At 38.8% G+C, this 20,126-nt stretch overlaps 1 pseudogene; it reads right to left on the reverse strand.

Annotated features, from left to right (window-relative positions):
- Window positions 1-1,167: 1,167 nt before the first annotated feature.
- Window positions 1,168-1,604, reverse strand: LOC139002293 (eukaryotic translation initiation factor 1A, X-chromosomal-like; annotated as a pseudogene).
- Between the last annotated feature and the right edge of the window lie 18,522 nt (window positions 1,605-20,126).

Consider the following 20,126-nt stretch of genomic DNA (forward strand, 5'->3'; position numbering starts at 1 on the left):
CACTTAGCATATTAGGCTTTTATTATATAGGATTATGAAATTAGTTTTACATTTATACATTGTAATTTTATTTATTTATTTATTTATTTAATTAAATTTTTTGGAGTAACATAGGTTCACAAAATTGTTCATAAAGCCCAGAACCATAGGTTACAAATGCAATGTTTTGAAAATAAAATGATATATTTTAACGCAACCTATTTTGTATAGTAAAAACTATTCTACTTTTTTTACCATTAAAAGTTGCCTTGTTTATGAAAATTTTTTCTCCATATTAAGTAAAAAGCACTGTCAACTAGAATATCAGTACTTCTAATTTTGAGTATTACCTAGCATTGAATTTTTGCAACTACTTATAAATTCAGAATTGTTCATCAAATCCTTGTTCTAAAATCTGCACTTTGGAATTTTTTTTATTATGGTTACAACATAAAATGATGGAAATAATATTATAAAACATAGTATAAAGTAAAGCTACATAAATATGAAAATAGCCTCTTTTCTTGACATCAAATGTAGATTTCTGCCTTCCTTAAATTTTAGCAAAAATCAAAGAGAACATTTAGGTAACTGGAGCATACAGAAAGACTCTGAAAAAAATTAGTTGGAACTAAAGCTTATCACTGACAACGATAATAGGCAATCTATTCAAAATATCCATTAACTAATAAAAAATTACTTTTATTCTTTTATTTTTTCTCTCTCCTCTATTCTTTCTTTTTTTTTTTTTTAACAGCAGATAATGTGGTCTTTCCCCCCTAAGTTCTATTACATCAAAAAAAAAAATACAGTGTTAACATTTCACTTCAAGAAATATAATACTTTGCCTGGTGTGGCTCAGTGTTTGAGGGTTGACCCATGAACCAGGAGGTCACCGGTTCAATTCCCAGTCAGAGCACATGCCTAGGTTGCAGGCTCGATCCCCAGCAAGGGGAGTGCAGGAGACAGCTGATAGATGATGTTTCTCTCTCATTGATGTTTCCATATCTCTCTCCCTCTCCCTTCCTAACATATTAAAAAACATTTTTAAAAGAAATATAATACTTTAATACAATGAAAATAAATCTGTGTTCCTTAAACTATATTCAGGCTCAAGTTTTAGTCTTCTTAACAAGAGATGGCAAAAATCCAAACTGTAGAACAATATTTAGAAACTATGAGTTCAATTTAGATACCATCAGTGCCTTCATCATCATCCCCAATATCATCAAACTGGATTTCATCATCATCTCCAAGATCAAATGTATCTGTTTCATTGATTTTAGCATGTTCTAGAAGCTCATCTTAGGCCTTCAGACTTCTAGCTTTATGGGCATTCTACTTTAAAATCGCACCAGCTTTGTTCTCCTGATAGTCTCGCAGACCAACCAATATAATAATGTCTGAGATGTTTATCCAAACCTTTTTTCTCAATTTTCCTCTGATATGACATAACCTCTTCACGCCATCAAAGCACATTGCTTCTAGTCATCTGTTTCCCCACATTTTGATGACCTGAGCATACCTTGTCCATCCTCTTTAAAGACGCATTCTCTTTTTTCAGATTCATTCTCATTGCTACCCCTACACCTGTTTTTACCTCCTTTATCTTTATTCTTGGGCATGGTGCCAGCCGCCTCCTGGTGTTGCCGACTCATCAGGTGGTGCCTGGGCGACTCCTCCAAGGGGCCCAGGAGAAGTTACAGTCACTGATCTCCTGCACAGGGACACTATTGAAACTAAGTTCTGGGGTGATCCGTAGGGGACCATGCTCCTAAATAAGCAAAACCTAGGACATGTAATATCTGAACTCATTGGTGTTTACCCATAAGTCCAAAATAACTTTTGACTTAATGGGGAAAGAAGTCATTTTGAAACCAGTTCAATATTATGGATTTTACTAATCTCCATAATCCCCATTAGCTCCTGTTTAAGAGTTTATTTCCTCCATACTGTCCTATTGTTGATAGGGACTAAGAATATTTTATAGCTTACTGTAAACAGTAAATTCTTATCCTTCCTAGTCATTAAATCTCAGGCTAAAGCAAGAGTGCATGAAATACTAATTATCACTCCCAACTCAACTTTTCAAGTTAAAGGTTATTTGGATGTAAAGCTTAAAATACACAGATGATGCGTAGTTCACGATTTTAAATAGCATTAATAAAAATGTTTAATCTAGCCCTTGCCAAGACAGAAGTAAATGAGAACATTTACATCATAAAACTAATGCAATTAGAACAATATTTAAAAATGCATTTCTTAGAACGGCAAATAGGATTTAGTTATGCTTTAAGCTTAAGGAATTCTTCAGATGCTCAAACCTTGTTATAACTCATATAAGTCATAACATTCCAGTGCAATGTAGCTCAGCAAATTATTTCCCCAAATAAGGTGGGCTTCATTGAATTTATTTGAGAGGCACTGTGCTTTGTAAGCTTGGAAGATGCTTTCATCAGAACTTGAATTTCTGGAAAAGAACTGCTCTTGCTGGTATGTTGAGTGGGCGTCCAAACATTCATTCTGGGTAAACTTCACAATATAATCTGTCAGAAAATAGCCACACAGATACGATATCCCTCCTCTCATGTAATTAGTATTTTTGGAGCCTCCTAAGAGAACCCTTGCATGGATCAGCACTTAGGAAAACATAAAGGATAAAACCCTTACAAGTAATCGCTTGTACTTGGTTAAGCAAATCTTTTGTATTTATCAGCTCATTCTTTACTGGATCTCAGTTCTTTTCAAATGAACTAGCTCCCTACTTTGATATCATGCAGATCACAGCTTGGTTGTGAACCTATGCAGCCAAATTAAGCTGTACAAATATCAGTCCATAATATGGTGCTATCAGAAAGACCTTAAATTACACTGCAGTGTGAAATGAAGCCTAGAGGATAACTACACTTGTGAATTATGCTTCAAATTTGGACTAATCTGTAAAAAAAAAAAGGGGGGGGGACAAACTGTTAGAGCAAATTTTAATTCAAAAACAAAGGAAAATTATAAAAGATATCTTCTTAATTTACAAATATTTTTATCAGTCCTATAATGGAGAATCTGTAATTTAGTTATTGAGTAAGAAAAATAAGCCAGGCTACAGGCAATTTTACCTTACTGGGATTCATATTAGCTCTCTTGCTTGAGTATTTTGCTTCTGTCTCTGCCAGAGCCACTCAGAAGTATTACCATCCAGTCATCTGAGTAACTCATTTTTATCACTCAGCTTGAAAGCAAGATCTCTATTTATTTCTCTTTACTAGATATTGTTGGTATCTAGCAAGATGTCTAGTACATAATAGATACTCAGTGAATATTTGTTGTAAAGAATTTAACATCAGTGAATGGATATAAATGACTATTTGATGTATACAGTTAATGGAGACTTATACTAGGAAAAGAATATTCCCAATGCCATGACTTCTGAGTTGGTTTGTGAGCTCTTGGTGCTCGAGTAAGCTATTTGCGTAGAAACTCAATCTAAGTATGGAGAAGATCAGTCTGAAACAGGGGCTGTGATTCAACTATGAAGAAATAAGTTATTCATAAAACTGAGAAAAACAACAAGCTGTATGCAGCACATTAGTACTTCTAAACAATTTATGTCAAACTGTAATAGGTTTTTACCATCCAAACATTGCCAGCTGGCCTAACATTTCAGCCTCTGCTTTAAAGTCTTCTTTTTGTAACTGTGCCTTTAGGAACTGACTGGTATTATTATTTAAGTAGACACAGGTTTTTTATATTTAAATAGTATAACACAGTTAATATAGAAATTTTAAAATATATAGGAATCTTTGAAAAAAATTCTAAATCATCTTTATTCTTCTACTAGAGGCTCAGTGCATGAAAAATCACGCACTGGAGGTGGGGGAGGTTCCCTCAGCCTGGCCTGCCCCCTCTCACAGTCCAGGAGCCTCAGGAGCAGGAGGCAACCCGGCGATCAGGGGAAGGCGATGCCCCCATCACACCTCTGCTGCTGCCCCTGCCAGCAGCGCAAGCCTTGGCCGGCCCTGGTTACCTGAGCTTCGGGTGGCCCTGGGTGGCTGGGCAGCCACCATCTGAGGCTTGCCTGCGCCTTGGGCCAGCCTTGGGCAGCTGGGGAATGGGGGGACTGGGGGACCCCAGAGGCAGGTGCATGGAGTGGCCGGGCCTGCCTGGGAGTGGGCCTGGCCTTGCTGCGTGCCTGCTGCCCTGATGGAGCTAAGGGGACTGGGAGTCACCATCTTGTGGCTGTGGGTGCTGCCATCTTTGAGGTTGGGGCAGTCAGTTAGCATATTCCCTCCTTATTGGTTGTGGGTGCCACCATCTTTGTGACAGCACGAGGGTCAATTAGCATATTTGCTCTTTATTAGATAGGATACTCAAGAAACATCATTTTAGTTATCAACTCCTAATTTAAAAAGAAAAATACATAGAAACTACAATCCTCAAGGAGAAGATTGACTCAAGCCAGAACCCCTACAGTGAAACGTTCTTTCATAGGTCTCTCTAGGACCACACTCCTATGTATTGACAGCCGAAAACACATAGAAGAAAAAATGCAAAGACACATATCATATATGAAAAGTACTTCTGACAGAGGAGAGTAGAATCCTCATTTTATTGTATGTATTTTGTACTGCTTGAATTATTTCATCAATGTGTTTGTGTGTTCTTATGAGAAAACACTTAAAAATAGTTAAACAATAATTTGAAATGAGGGTAATAGTGCTCTGGCCACTGGGCTCAGCGGTTAGAGCATTGGCCCATGAACTAAGGATCTCAGGTTTGATTCTCAGTCAAGGGTGCATACCTCGGTTGCAGGTTCGATTGCTTTAATAATTTTTTGTTGTCAAATTTTTGTTTGCTTTCAGAAACAGATGGACTATAAATTTATTAAAATTAAAAATACAAAATCAGAAAAAAAATCCAGTTTACTATAGCTATCAAAAATCAACCAAGCTAACCCACTTGATATTTAAGACTTTATGAAGACAGTTGCACAGACTACTATGGCCGATTTTCCCAGAGGATTCCAACCCCCAAATTAAAATTGTATTTCACCATTATCAATAAGCTACACTCACAGGCACTTGGCCCACCTGCTCTTTCAGAATTTCCTTCTGCAAAATGCCCCCTCACCCACGCCCTCCATCCAGAAGTCCATAGGGAATGTCTCACATGAACGGCAACCAGCAAACATATGACAGTTTCCTGCCCTGCTCTGCCTCCCTTTGCAGATATTCTTCCCTTTACCCAAATGACTAAATTAAAGCCCTTCAACACCCTGTCGTCCCCCCCCGTCCCCCTGCCCCTGTACCTACAGTTTTGTTCCTCCAGGAACTGCTTCTTAGATGCTGCTCTGCATTGCCACTTCCATGTCCACCAGGTGCTCTTTTGCACTTCTGTCCATCTCCACCATTCCTTGTAGACACTCCAGCTTCCTTTGAAATACCACTTCCCCTAGAAATACCTTTCTCTCTGCACAATGCCAGGCATAGCTACCACCTCCACTGGGCAAGGCCGCCACTTCCTGTGTCAATTAGTTCAAGTCTTGATTACCTACTGAGTTGTTTGTGTGCAGTGTTGTGCTGTGTTTTGTGGTGAAGACCAGAGGACCCCTTTCTCACTTAGTATTGTAATCTGCTAGAGGAGTAGCAAAGAAATACAGTGTGACCTAATGACTTAAACAGCTTATAGGAGCACAGTGTTTTATCTTTTAATAACAAAGTTTCTTATGTAGGAAATTTAAATATGAATAAAGAATGGAGAAAGGTGTATGGTATGTGGTTGCAATGGGAGATACTGTGCTCTATCCAGACCTCTCAGTCTTGCCTGTTCCCCACTTATGTCCAAGGATTGACTATTGATTTCACTTGTGAGTGACACACTCCTCTCCAAGAATCAATTCTCTTCTAATAGATGCCTCATTGTCTTATGCAAATAAACATCAAGGGACTGCCCCATCTGTTTCCAGATACTGCCAGACATGTCAGAATTCCCAAGGTGTACTTGGCTTAGGCTCAAAATGAAAACTCCACTAGAGATATAAATAAATGTGTTGAATAAATAAGGATCAATAATAACATCTCCTTGAGTGGGAAATTCAATATTATGTACAAGATTTTTTTTCTAAATTAAATAATGCCTTAAACCTACCTGTCCAGTATCACAGCTTGACAGATTCAAAATAGACATAGTACTTTTAACATTTAAGTTAATATGACTATTCCTGTTCTATTCATTGTGAAAATTCAGGTAGAGGCCAACTTTTTCAGCTTGAGCCTAAGCCTGGTACACCCTTGGAATCTGACAAGAAAGGTTTGGTCCATAATTAACCCAGATCAATGGAGGGGACCCGATGCACAAAATTCGGGCAAAAGTAGGCCTTCACAGCTCTGGCTGCCTCGGCCCTCACAGCCCCAGCTTCGTCCAGAAGGTCGTCAGGTAGGGCTTCCGGGCAGTCGTTGCGCTGTTCGGCTGTTCAATCAATTTGCATATTGTGCTTTTATTATTATAGATAGCTCTCATATACTTTAACTCATAAACTTATTTATTATTAAACAAATGAATATTATATCATAGTCTTATATTTATTGGTCAAGTGATTATTGATCACTCAGATCTCTGTGATTATCAATAAAGGTACATAATTTAATTTAATTCTTTCATTAAGGTGATACATTTAGTTTACACACGTGGCATTGACTATATTTATTGTATTTTAAACACATGACCCTTCAGGAAAGAATTTCCTGGAATTATTTATTTATTATATAATTGATATATAACACTGTATTAGTTTTATGTGTACAACATAATAATTTCATATATGTACCCTGAACATTATTTCTTTAACTTGCTTCCTTCTCATTACCCTCAAATAATGGTACTTCTTATTTGATCAGTTCAAAGGTGGCCATCAACAAATGCAGAATAAAAATCCAACCCATCTTGAAAGGAGAGTGAGTTGGATAGATAACATTCTGACTCTGGAAAGGATTTTTAACAATCATCATATTCAAAAGTCAAAGAAGAAATCACGTTTCAGGGAAGTGAAACTTGCTTTAGCCTAATTAGAAGCCTCAGGGTAAACCTTTATTTATGTATTTTTGTAATACTCTAAAATGAATAGAATTCAGCCCGACTGGAGTGGCTCAGTGGTTGAGAGATGACCTATGAACCAGAAGAGAACAGTTCAATTCCAGGTCAGGGCACATGCCTGAGTTGCGGGCTCAATCTCCAGGGGAAGATGTACAGAAGGCAGCCAATCAATGATTCTCTCTCATCATTGATGTTTCTCTCTCTCTCTTCCTATCCCTTCCTTTCTAATATCAATAAAAATAAAATAAAATGAATAGAATTCAAAACCATTACTAAGCTAACTAAAGTCTTTTAAAATACCAAGGAGGGATATAATGGTCTTATAAGTTTTATATAAGAGTGCTTGCTCTTTTGTAATAATTCTTTGGAAAAATATGCTAAATTTTTCATGGTAGAAAAATACATTAAAAAGAGAAATATTAGCTGCTCAGTTTTATATTTGAAAATGGAGTCTAATTGACTGCAGAATAAAAGATAGCATGCATAACCTTTTTAAAAAATATCAAAAACACTGTCCTTGATCTTAGCCTGACATTTTTCCTTTTGATTAGTCATGGATTTATATAGCACTTTCCTCCAAAAGAACCAAAGAATTTGCCTTAAAAAATATGCTAATCCCCCATTATCTTTATAGAGATGAAAGTGGAAGGTACTTGCCTTTTTGCTAATGATAGAGTGGCTGTCTGCAAAAAGTAACAAGTTCACCTGTGACACTCCTCAGCTATCTAAATTCTCTCCTTTCCACACCCACTCATGACAAATGATGGTCCACCCAACCCACTTCGCTGTCTTTTAGCAGGCCCTAGTAAAACATCAAGTCCAGGTCCAATGGCCACTGGCAGGAAGGCACTTTGGCCTGCAACTGACTGCCCATGGAATTTTTTTTTTAAAGCTCTCCTTACAATGTTACTATATTTAGTAGAAACCCAGTGCACAAAAATCATGTACTGGGGGAGGAGGAGGTGTCCCTCAGCCTGGGCTGTGCCTTCTTGCAGTCCGGGAGCCCTGGGGGATGTCCACCTGATGGCTTAGCAGTTGGACATCCTTCGCACTGCCACGGAGCGGGAGAGGCTCCCACCACAACTGCTGCCCTCGCTGTGAGCCCAGCTTCAGGCTAAGCAGCGCTCCCCCTGTGGGAACACAGATGTTCCTGCATTGAGCATCTGCCCCCTGGTGGTGAGTCCGCATCATAGTGACCAGTCATTCTCCTGTTCGGTTGATTTGCATATTAGCCTTTTATTATATAGGATTGTTTAAGGAACACTAAGGCACAAACATTGGGAAAATAAAATCTTTTCTCATAAAAGCTTGAACAGTGGATGCACTTACTGGTCCACCCTCTTTAGGAAATGTATTAACTGAAGAGAGTCACCTCACCCAAAATCACATGACCTCCCTCACCTGGGTACTCTTCAACCAATTACTGGGTGATAGAGAGATAAAAAGCATGGTCCCTTTCCCTATTTAGAGCAAGTTGAAAGAGAGATCTCAGCTTCAGCGCTCCTTAAAGGATGGCTGAGGCATTCACTGAGATCAGATCATAGCCTAACTTCTCTCTTGGGCCTGTCATCCTTCACTCCAATCCATCCACATGGATAGATCCCAAGAACATTCCTAACAAATTTCTTGCACACTCATCTCCATCTGAAGATCTACTTCTGACACACCCGGCCTATAGCAGATCATGCATAAATAAAGGATAGCCACTATTTCCACTAAAATATTCTGCTAAAGCCCCTGGTCAATACAAAAAGACAAGAAAAAGAAGTGATATTGAACAATAAAGTCTAGAAAAGGTTTGAAATTAACAATTATAACATTTCACTTAATAAACTTTTATTATCAAACCTGAGAGGGAGGCCAAGGGAGAGTGTGGGAGAGTAAAAGATCAACCAAAGGACTTGTGTGCATGCATATAAACATAACTAATGGACACAGACAGTAGGGGGCTGAGGGCATGTGCTGGGGGATGGCAGCGGCCAGGGAGAGGTCAATGGGGGGAAAAGGAGACATATGTAATACTTTCTTTTTTTTTTTTTTTTTCGCTAAAAGTATTACAAAGGGTATTACATAAGTGTCCTTCCCCCCCCCCCCCCCCGCCTCCCTTGACAAACCCCTGCCCTCCCTTACCCCCCAGTGTCTTATGTCCATTAGTTATGCTTATAAGGATGCATACAAGTCCTTCGGTTGATCTCTTACTCCCCTCCCTCCTGTCCCCGAACCCTCCCTGGCCTTCCCACTGCAGTTTGACAATCAGTTTGAGGCAGCTCTGCCTCTGTATCTATTATTGTTCAAAGTTTGTAATGGTCTTTATTATCCATGAATGGGTGAGATCATGTGGTATTTTTCCTTCATTGACTGGCTTGTTTCACTTAGCATAATGCTCTCCAGTTCCGTCCATGCTGTTGCAAATGGTAAGAGTTCCTTCTTTTTTACAGCAGCATAGTATTCCATCGTGTAGATGTACCACAGTTTTCTAATCCATTCATCTACTGATGGGCACTTAGGCTGTTTCCAGATCTTAGCTATGGTGAATTGTGCTGCTATGAACATAGGGGTGCATATATCCTTTCTGATTGGTGTTTCTGGTTTCTTGGGATATATTCCTAGGAGTGGGATCACAGGGTCAAATGGGAGTTCCATTTCCAATTTTTTGAGGAAACTCCATACTGTCTTCCATAGTGGCTGCACCAGTCTGCATTCCCACCAGCAGTGCACAAGTGTTCCTTTTTCTCCACATCCTCTCCAGCACTTGTCGTTTGTTGATTTGTTGATGATGGCCATTCTGACAGGTGTGAGATGGTACCTCATTGTTGTTTTGATTTGCATCTCTCGGATGATTAGTGACTTTGAGCATGTTTTCATATGTCTCTTGGCTTTCTGAATGTCCTCTTTTGAAAGGTGTCTATTTAGATCCTTTGCCCATTTTTTGATTGGATTGTTTATCTTCTTTTTGTTAAGTTGTATGAGTTCCCTATAAATTTTGGAGATTAAGCCCTTATCAGATATGACGTTGGCAAATATGTTGTGCAGAAGTTTTTTATTTTGATGTAGTCCCATTTGTTCATTTTCTCTTTAGTTTCAACTGCCCTAGGAGCTGTATCAGTGAAGAAATTGCTTTGGCATATGTCTGAGATTTTGTTGCCTTTGTATTCTTCTAGAATTTTTATGGTTTCCTGTCGTACGTTTAAGTCCTTTATCCATTTTGAGTTTATTCTTGTGTATGGTGTAAGTTGGTGGTCTAGTTTCATTTTCTTGCATATATCTGTCCAATTTTCCCAACACCATTTATTGAAGAGACTATCTTGGCTCCATTGTATGTTCATGCCTCCTTTGTCAAAAATTAATTGAGCATATTGGTTCGGGCTAATTTCTGGACTCTCTATTCTATTCCACTGATCTATATGTCTGTTCTTGTGCCAGTACCAGGCAGTTTTGAGAACAGTGGCTTTGTAATACAGCTTGATATCTGGCATTGAGATCCCACCTACTTTGTTTTTTCTCAGGATCGCTGCAGCTATTCAGGGTCTTTTTTTATTCCAGATGAATTTTTGGAGAGTTCATTCTAGATCTTTGAAGAAGGCCATTGGTATTTTAATGGGAAGGGCGTTGAATTTATAGATTGCTTTGGGTAGTATGGACATTTTAATGATGTTGATTCTACCAATCCAAGAACATGGTATGTTCTTCCATCTGTTTATGTCTTCCTCTATCTCTTTTTTCAACGTCCTGTAGTTTTCTGAGTAGAGGTCTTTTACCTCTTTAGTTAAGTTTATTCCTAGGTATCTTAATTTTTTTGGTGCAATGGTAAATGGGATTGTTTTTATAATCTCTCTTTCTGAAAGTTCACTATTGGTGTATAGAAATGCCTCGGATTTCTTGGGGTTAATTTTGTATCCTGCTACATTGCCAAATTCATGTATTAAGTCTAGTAGTTTTTTGATGGAGTCGCTAGGGTTTTGTATGTATAATATCATGTCGTCTGCAAATAAGGACAGTTTTACTTCCTCTTTTCCAATTTGGATGCCTTTTATTTCTTCTTCTTGTCTAATTGCAATGGCTAATACTTCCAGGACTATGTTGAACAGGAGTGGTGAGAGTGGGCATCCCTGTCTTGTTCCTGTTCTTAGGGGAAATGGTGTTAGTTTTTGACCATTGAGTATGATGTTGGCTGTGGGCCTGTCATATATGGCTTTCATTATGTTGAGGTATGATCCTTCTATTCCCACTTTGCTGAGAGTTTTTATCAAAAATGGGTGTTGGATTTTGTCGAATGCTTTTTCTGCATCAATTGATATGACCATGTGGTTTTTTTCTTTCAATTTGTTTATGTGATGTATCACGTTTATTGATTTACGGATGTTGTACCATCCTTGCATCCCTGGGATAAATCCTACTTGGTCATGGTGTATGATCCTTCTGATGTACTGCTGGATCCGATTTGCTAAGATTTTGTTGAGGATTTTGGCATCTATGTTCATGAGGGATATTGGCCTGTAATTCTCTTTCATTGTGTTGTCTTTACCTGGTTTTGGTATTAGGGTGATGCTAGCTTCATAGAATGTGTTTGGAGGTGTTCCATCCTCTTGAACTTTTTGTAGTAATCTGAGGAGGATAGGTTTTAGTTCTTCCTTGAAAGTTTGGTAAAACTCCCCTGAGAAGCCGTCTGGTCCTGGGCTTTTGTTTGCTGGAAGCTTTTTGATAACTGCTTCAATTTCTTCCATAGTTATTGGCCTATTGAGATTTTTAGATTCTTCCTGATTGAGTTTTGGAATGTTGTATTTTTCTAGGAATTTGTCCATTTCCTCCAGGTTGTCTAGTTTGTTGGAGTAGAGTTGTCCGTAGTATTGTTTAACAATCATTTGTATTTCTGTGGGGTCTGTTGTTATTTCGCCTCTATCATTTCTGATTTGGTTTATTTGGGACCTCTCTCTTTGCTTCTTGGTGAGCCTGGCTAGGGGTTTGTCAATCTTGTTTATCCTTTCAAAGAACCAGCTCTTGGTTTCATTGATTTTCTGTATTGTTTTTTTGGTCTCTATTTCATTGATTTCTGCTCTAATCTTTATTATCTCCTTCCTTCTGCTCACTCTGGGGTTTTCTTGTTGCTCTCTTTCTAATTCTTTGAGTTGTAGAGTTAGATGATTAACTACCATTTTTTCTTGTTTTTTGAGATAGGCCTGTAGAGCTATAAACTTCCCTCTCAGGACTGCTTTTATTGTGTCCCATAGGTTTTGGATTGTTGTGTTTTCATTGTCATTAGTGTCCAGGATGTTTTTAATTTCTTCTTTGATGTCATTGGTAACCCAATCAATATTTAATAACATGCTATTCAGCTTCCAAGTGTTTGAGTATTTTGGGTTGTTTTTATTGTGGTTTATTTCTAACATTATGCCAACGTGGTCTGAGAAGATGCTTTTTATGATTTCAATCTTCTTGAATTTGTGGAGACTTTGCTTGTGACCCAATATGTGGTCTATTTTTGAATATGTCCCATGAGCACCTGAGAGGAATGTATATTCCATGGCTTTGGGGTGAAGTGTTCTGAAGATGTCAATTAAGTCCATCTGATCTAGTGAGTCATTTAGGATTGCTGTTTCTTTGCTGAGTTTTTGTCTAGCGGATTTATCCAGTGATGTCAGTAGTGTATTAAAGTCCCCTACTATGATTGTATTGTTGTCGATCTCTCCCCTGATATCTTCCAGGAGTTTTCTTATGTATGTGGGTGCTCCTGCATTGGGTGCATATATGTTTATCAGGGTTATATCCTCTTGTTGTATTGATCCCTTTAGTATTATGAAGTGGCCTTCCTTATCTCTTGTTATGGCCTTCACTTTGAGGTCTATTTTGTCGGATATAAGTATTGCTACCCCAGCTTTTTTTTCATTTCCATTTGCCTGAAAGATATTTTTCCATCCCTTCACTTTCAGTCTGTGTGAGTCCCTTCTAATGAGGTGGGTCTCTTATAGACAGCAAATGTATGGGTCATGTTTTTTTATCCATTCAGCCACTTGATGTCTTTTGATTGGACCATTTAGTCCATTTACATTTAAAGTTATTATTGAAAGGTACTTGTTTGTAGCCATTTCTATTTTTTTTTTGTGGCTGCTTTCTTTCTGGGCTTTTTATTTCTTCTTTTTACACCAGTCCCTTTAGCATTTCTTGCATTGCTGGCTTGGTGGTGATGAACTCCCTTAGCCTTTTTTTGTCTGTGAAGCTTCTTATTTCCCCTTCAATTTTGAATGATAGCCTTGCTGGATAGAGTATTCTTGGATTCAGTCCTTTGCTTTGCATCACTTTGTAAATTTCCGTCCATTCTTTTCTGGCCTGATGTGTTTCTGTTGAGAAATCGTTTGATAATCTGATGGGGGATCCTTTGTAGGTAACTCTCTGTTTCTCTCTTGCAGCCTTTAAGATTCTCTCTTTGTCTTGTACATTTGCCATTGTTATTATGACGTGTCTTGGTGTTGGTCTTTTGGGGTTCATCTTGCCTGGGACTCTCTGTACTTGTGTAACTTTTTTCTTCCCCATATCTGGGAAGTTTTCTGTCATTATTTCTTCAAATAGATTTTCTAATCCTTGCTGCTCTTCTTGTCCTTCTTGCAGCCCTATTATGCGTATGTTACTTTGTTTCATGTTGTCCCGAAGCTCCCTTAGGCTCTCCTCCTGTTTTTTAATTTTTTTCTCCAGTTGCTGTTCAGATTGAGCTTGTTTCTCTGCCTTATCTTCTAACTCACTAATTCGGTCTTCTGCTTCTTCTAGTCTGCTGTTGAAACTTTCCATGGTGTTTTTGATTGTAGCTATATCACTTTTCATTTCTTCCTGATTCTTGCATAGGTTGTTGATTTTCTCATCCATCCGGTGAATGAATTGTACAACCATTATTCTGAATTCTTTTTCTGTCATGTTGCACGCTTCAACTTCATTAATTTCCTTTCTTGGTGATTCCTCATTGTCTTTCCTCTGGGTGTTGTGTCATCTCTTCATTCTGATTATCTCCTGATGGTTCAAAGGTCGAGTTGCGTGGGCCTGGGCAGTGTGCAGTGGGAGGCTCCCACCACCCTAGTGTCACTGAAGAGCTCTGACACTAAGATGTGTGGTTGTTGTTGGTTGGTGGGAACCAGGCTCGCTCTGTGTCAGTGTTGCCAACACTCGGTGTGGCCTCGCACGTGCCCTTAGAATTAGGGACCCTGCCTGCACTGTGCTGAAATAGAGGCCACCCTGGAGCGTGTTGAAAACCAGAGCAGAGCCCCCTAGCTTGCGCCAGGAGTCAGAGTTCCCCAAGAGTCCAGTATCAGAGTCTCTGTTGCTTCGCGCGACCTCACCTTGAGAATCAGGGTCCCTGTGTGCCCTTGCACCAGGAATTGGATTCACTGGCTCTTAGTATGAATGCACAGGAAATCAGGATCTCAGGCGCAGGTGGCAAGAAACACAGTCAAGTCACTGGTGCTTGGTGCTGCCTCCTGCCCTGAGAAACTGGGTCCCTGGGCCTGTGCTAGGCGGACAAACTCCCGTTCGCGGGATTGCTCCCAGCCCAGGGCTCCAATGCCAGCAGTGCACGCAGGATCAGTTCCTGGTGGTGTGCGCCCTTATGCTCCCAGCCCAGGGCTCCAAAGCCAGTAGTGCACGCAGGATTAGTTCCTGGTGCTGTGCGCGCTTATGCTCCCAGCCCAGGGCTCCGAAGCCCGCAGTGCGCGTAGGATCAGTTCCAAGGTGCTCGCGCACTTCCAGGCCAAAGTTCCTGCAGCGCTGAGGCCCCGGCAAGGGGTAAGTCTATCAGTTAGTTACTCTGGCGCTGCCCGCGAGCCTGGGGGAAGGAGGGATGGGCTCTGGTACTCACGGATCTGCCGCAGGGATTTCTGAACTTTTGGTGTCCGAAGGTCTGTAGCTGTGGTCGCAGGTCTCTGTCCCCAGTAGCTGCAGGGTCCTGGTATGCTTCTGAGATCAGACTGGGTGGTGCTGAGGCCAGGATCCTAGTCTCAAGCAGCTCTGTTTCCCAAGATGGTGTGGTCGCTGTGCCTTTGCTGGTCGCCCAGGAGTGTCTCTATGTAATACTTTCAACAATAAAAATTTTTAATTTTAAAAAATATATAAATAAAATAAATAAATAAATAAATAAACTTTTATTGAGTTTTTACTTTATACCAGGCCTCGCGCTAATAAGCATTATTGGTGACACTGCATTACAAAATAGTGTACTTTCTCTGAAGAATCTATCAATAAGGCTGCAATAAACAAAAAATGTTCAGAATAACCAGTGTGAGTGAGAAGAGGATTATTTCCATCTGAACAAGGCAATATCTCTTTAAAATATTTTATTTTAGCCCAGCTGGCATGGTTCAGTGATTGAGCGTTGACCTGTGAACCAGGAGGTCACGGTTTGATTCCCAGTCATGGCACATGCCCGGGTTGCAGGCTCAATCCACAGAATGGGGCATGCAGGAGGCAGCCGATCAATGATTCTCTCATCATTGATATTTCTCTCTCCCTCTCCCTAAAATAAAGTTATTGTAACACCACTCTATAAAAAAGAGAGCTTACCCTAGCTGGTTTGGCTCAGTGAATAGAGCGTCAAGGTCCCAGGTTCAATTCCACTCAAGGGCACATGCCCGGGTTGTAGGCTCAATCTTCAAAAGGGGATTCTCTCTCCTCATTGATATTTCTATCTCTCTTTCCTTCTCCCTTCCTCTCTGAAATCAATAAAAATAAATTTTAAAAAAGAAAGAGAGCTTAAAGTATCTGGCTTGTAAATAAAGAAGTCAGGAAATACCTTGAGTTTGTTTAGCTCCAAAGCCCACAAGAGGCCATCCTAGCCTAACTACAGTTTGAAACTAGGTCATAGTCGATAATTTTATAATTTGTTAAGTATATACATCACCTTGAACACAATGACCTACAGAGATGAAACAGATTGAAAATATTTGACCCTGCCATGATTCAAATTTATTGAAAACCCACATTTATTTGTGCCTAAATCCTCCCATAAATCTCCCATAAATTAAAGGCACACACACATTTTTTAGCCATATGATAGCTAATTTCTACACTTCACATGTTTTGTTATTTTCAACAAAGGCTGATCTGGTCATAAATACTTTATGAAATTTTCATGTGTTGTAGCAGAGTTTAATTTTCATACAGATTAGAATTCAACTGGAACAAAGAATTCAACATTGCGATATTTGGGTTTCGTATTTACAAAAGCCATATGATGACTTATTTACATTAAAAGCGGCTTTTTAATATTTCTTAAGACTACATTTGCAATCTGTGGGATAACTAAGGATCAATGTTAGCAAGGAAGACACTTTTTTGTGCCTTTTCCATCTTTGAATCTATCCTTAGTTTTCCTAAATCTCATATGTGGAAAAACATGCATATATTCTCCTGGAGACTTTTTTTTAAAACTCTGTCATTTTACTTCTTAGCATTTATTTTAGTGAAGGCATATCTTGGTCACTAAATACTGCAATTAAAGAACTTCTAACAAATCTTTGGTATGATAACAGGAAGAAAACATATGTTCCACAGTTGGTTATGAAGCCCTAGATGTGTCGGTTTAGGAGACTGATTAAGAGTAGGCATATTCTTGTTCCTCTTTTGATATAGAATAATATTTAAAAAAATGAACCAAGTACAAAACCAGAATTGATCTGATGGAGAGTGTATACAGAATTCTCTTGACACACATGTAATGCTTATAAAGCTTTAACCCCTAAATTCAGTCCAGGAGCAGTGTCCTTCTTACAGACTCTGAGCCCAGAAAGGAACATAATGTTCATTCATGTCTCAGTCTACTTCTAAGGAGATGCAGAAAGTAGGACCATGTTTTTAACATATGACATCCCAAATTCTCAGGTATCTCCTCTTCTATTAACCAGACTTTTCTCTCATGTGGTCTGTTCCTATGCCCTGGTCCTCCTTCCAACCTCTACAACAAAATGCACAGTTTCCTAAAATATACTTGAGTCACTTGCTGACCTTCTAGTACTCAGCACCTACAGAGAGAAGTTCCTTTGGTTCTGAATGCCTTTTTCTTTCAACTCCATCCATTCAAGAAGTTTGTTCTTTCTTCAGAGGATGGGGTAGGAGAAAGGACTGAGTAGGCAAAATGCCTCTGTCCCATTTCTCAGAACAAAGCTGGTAGATTTTTGTTGTGTGGAGTAATGCTGGTGTGCAATAGAGGAAATTATATATTTGGTCTTGGTTCAGGAAGGAAATTCTTTCAATTCCTTGTCCTTCTCTTCCCAGCCAGGATCTGGTCAAAGACAGCAGAAGCCTCTTTCCTTTTGACAGTCAAATGTTATAATGCCACCTTCAAGGGTTGCTTTGGAGTCTAAAATTCAGCTCGATTTTTCACCTATTCATGGGCATTCATTCCCAAGGTGCTTCTAAATGGCACATTTCACATTGTGGTAATGAGGGTCCAAAGACAGTCCCAACAATCCCTCTCCTTTTGTATGATTATCCCTTCTCTCCCCTTGAATCAGGACTGGCCTTGTGACTGGCATTGATGAATAAATAGCAGAAGTTCTGAGATTTTTGAGCTTATATCTTAAGAGTACTTGTAACCTCTACTTCTTGACTCTTGGAATGCTTCTTCTTGAGACCTAGTTGCCATGCTAAAAGGAAGCCCAAGCACCCACGTGGAGAATTCGTCATGTAGGAGAGCCAAGGCTCTGACAGCTACAGCTCAGAAGCTGTAGCCAACACCAACTGTCATTTTCCAGCCACCCAAGCACAGAATTTCTCAGAATCCTGAAGAATAGAAAATGGTTGGGGTTTTTAGCTGCAACATTTGTTTATGGAATAACTAACAGCTAAAACATGCTTTACAATTTATTAATCACAATCTGTAATAAAACTGTGCTGTAATTATAGTCTAAAACATTCTAACTGGAAAGAATTGGAAATATATAAGTTTAGACCAATGAAAAAGCCTAAAATATCATCCAGTGATTTGGAAGAGTTTTTATGCATATATGCCCACAAATGAATGAAAATACATTGTTACCAAAATGGGATCATGCTTTGTAGCCTGATTTTACTAGTATAATTTAAAAACATATTTCCATGTCAATAATTATAAATCTTTATTATCATCTGTATATACTATAAAGTGTTCCATTGTGTGAATGAATCATATTTAATCTATTTCTGGGTCTGTGGGCTCTTTGCAAATTATCATTGTTGTAAACACAGTAACAACATAATAAATAAGTTATACAATCCTGAACATCTATCTTCCTTTTCCCTTGAAAATTGATGATTAAAAAGATCACAAATATCTTTAAGCTTTTGGATATAAATTTCAAATTGTCCTCCATGGAAGCTTGTAATAGTTTATATCCTCAACAGGAGTATAGGGAGGTCCTATTTTTTTTTACTTTACATATTTCTGTGATATAAATTAATGTGTAAATCCATGATTATCCATGCTTTTTATCTAAAATGAGAGTAAAGCATCACCCTTCTTTCAATCTCCCATTCAAGCTGACATCTAGGATGTATAAATTGCTTGGATTTGCACAAATATGGGTGGATTGTCTTAAATATATGCCATTCAAATTACTTATTAAGATGTACACCATCCCTCGGGCTCCATTGTTTGCATAATCTCTTTGAGTCTTCTTGTCAGTATCCAGGCAGTATTCAAAAGAGCACGCAGTTCTGAGGTTACCCTTGCCAGATGTCTTAGAAGTGCCTGTCTCAGCCATAGTATACCTTTCTCCTTTGATCTGCACAATTCCTAAACCAGGTTTGTCATGAAATGTGTCCTCGTGTGGTGTGGATACCTGAACACTGTCATGGGGATGTTTGAAGACAAAATTAAAGGGAATTAATGCTTTGCTAATATGAATTTTATCCAGAAGCTGGGCTTTGAAATATCTGTAACATCAGTTGATATTCTGATAATTAAGCATATCTGTGTTTCCTTATTTTTACCATCTCTCTTTTTTTAAAAATATATTTTATTGATTTTTTACAGAGAGGAAGGGAGAGGAATAGAGAGTTAGAAACATCGATGAGAGAGAAACATCGATCAGCTGCCTCCTGCACACCCCCCACTGGGGATGTGCTGCAACCAAGGTACATGCCCTTGACCGGGACCCCTCAGTCCGCAGGCTGACGCTCTATCCACTGAGCCAAACCGGTGCTGGCAATTTTTACCATCTCTTATCTCAGAATTTTTGACAGATCTCTCCTTGCCAGAAAATGAGACTATCCCATGTTTATTTCAGCAAAGTTTACTTAAAAAAAAATTTTTTTTTTTCTTTTCAACTCTGGGATTTCCCCATTTGGAATTTCTGGTGGATTTCTATCATCTGGATGACAGTTGAGACCTTCCCATGACACTGGGAAAACAAAACAGAAAATGAAAATAAACTTTGCCAAAAAGGTCAACACACAATAATAAAGAAACTAGGATAAGCAAGTTGAAAAAGGGAAAAGTATAAAATACCCCAAATTTTATGTTTTTGGGTGTTTTTTTTGTTTTTGTTTTTTGCATTTTCCTTCTTAACAAAATAAAACAGATTACTAAACTGAGACCACATAGAACAATCACAATATGGTGACCTTTTATAACTTAAGAAGTGAAACATTGATAGCACAGGAGACTCTGGTCACAAGAAGAGAAGAATAAGGAGCTAGAATTGCCCTTTTTGGTCCCTATTATTCCTCCTACCATCTGAGAAAACATGGTCAAAGCAAGGTGGAAAAACTCAAACACTCAGCCATTGTCTGAAATTTTTCTCTTAGAAAGTCAAGATGAATTACAGCTAATTTTATCTGCTCTAAAACCATTCCACAAAAGAACCATACAGATCTCTAGGCAATTTCATGCTCAATGTAGAGGTGGGGGAGCTAAAACACTATTAATAAACACAATCAATCAGAGACAGAATTGGTCACAGAACCCTGCTTTTATTTTCTCCTCCACAGATCTCTGATAATTTGGAGTCTGGAGTTTCTCTTCTTTTCTGAGAAAAACAAGGAAGAAAGGGGACCTGTAGAATATTTGCACCAACCTGAGTCTTCAATTTAAATAAAACCAGCATGCT

Source organism: Myotis yumanensis, unplaced genomic scaffold, assembly GCF_028538775.1.
Source record: "Myotis yumanensis isolate MYYU_CA2020_CCGP unplaced genomic scaffold, mMyoYum1.0.hap1 SCAF_2, whole genome shotgun sequence".
NCBI classification, from domain to species: domain Eukaryota; kingdom Metazoa; phylum Chordata; class Mammalia; order Chiroptera; family Vespertilionidae; genus Myotis; species Myotis yumanensis.